This window comes from Pundamilia nyererei, unplaced genomic scaffold, assembly GCF_000239375.1.
Source record: "Pundamilia nyererei isolate P.nyererei 1_Seehausen unplaced genomic scaffold, PunNye1.0 scaffold00307, whole genome shotgun sequence".
NCBI lineage: Eukaryota > Metazoa > Chordata > Actinopteri > Cichliformes > Cichlidae > Pundamilia > Pundamilia nyererei.
Window position 1 is genome coordinate 534,242 of NW_005187708.1, and position 1,339 is coordinate 535,580.

Sequence of the window (1,339 nt, forward strand, 5' to 3'; positions counted from 1 at the left end):
GTGTGAATGTGTGTGTGAATGTGTGTGTGACTGGATATGTAAAGCACTTTGGGGTCCTTAGGGACTAGTAAAGCGCTATATAAATACAGGTCATTTACCATTTGTTTTTTTACCATATAAAGGCTGTGCGAGGCAAAAATTCATCTAGTAAGTTGACTGAGTTCTTTGTTACACCTGGGAAAAACGAGGATGTTGTTATATCTGCAGCAGAAGGTGCATTGGCATTTCATACTATGTATGAAGCGTCACAATAGCTACAGACCCATGAATTGCACTTGTGTGTTGCTAAAAGAAGAAGGACTTCCAGACTTTAACAATTCAGTGGCATTTCCTAGACATAAGTAATCATGGAACAGAGAATATATTCCCAATCATACTTTGACTGGAAGAATGGTGGCGTGCAAAAAAAATTAATTGAGGTTAGAAACGCGAAATGAGACAGCAGAAACCATTGCAAAATACCTCACTGGTCATTTTTCTTACACAAATGAGGCATTATTTCTGTAATGTTATTTAATTCTAGAGGTTTTTAAATTATTTTTTTTTGCACTTGTTGGTTTGTAAAAGCCTATAACACATTTTTATTTCACCATTCATTTACCGCACAGAGAAGGCATTATTTAAATATGTTACATTTTTCTTTAAGCAAACAGTATAATAATAATAGTAATAAAAGTAATAAAATTCTTCATGACTGGGCCAAGTGTCCTCTTTTTTTGGAAATCAAAATATGGTCACCCTATGCAGCACTGCATTATGGGATCTGTCGTTTTTGTGTTATTAGCGCCTCGTATCGCCGGGCCATGCATAACAATAATAATAGATCTATATAAAATGATCTCCAGATAAAATTGTCCACCAGGCCAGATGTGGCCCGCGGGCCTTGAGTTTGACATATGTGGCTTAATGGATTAGATTGCCACCAAAGTGACTGAGCTGAAACATCCTAGAAAAAAGAAACTTTTCTTCAGGATTGCAAATAAAGACACTTTTTAAAATCATTTTTATTTGGTTTATTATTATTCACACTCAGTAGGAAAAATGTATATTAACCCAGCTTGAACGCAGCTCCCCAAAAAATACAGAAAAATTGGTTCCTGCTTGGCCAAAAGAAACAGAAAAAATATGTTGAACACAACCTTTCCTGTCAGTCAGCTGACCACCTTGGTCCAGACTGTTATATTCAATATAGGAACTAAAAATGATAAATATCAAATAGGTTTATATTATGAACAGACATTTGTTTTTCCCTACAGGATCGCTCTCATCTTGATTGGAATATCTAAGTTGATATGGCGGTGAGGTGCTGTTTTTGGCTCAGCTGTGGGAGGAGAGTGCA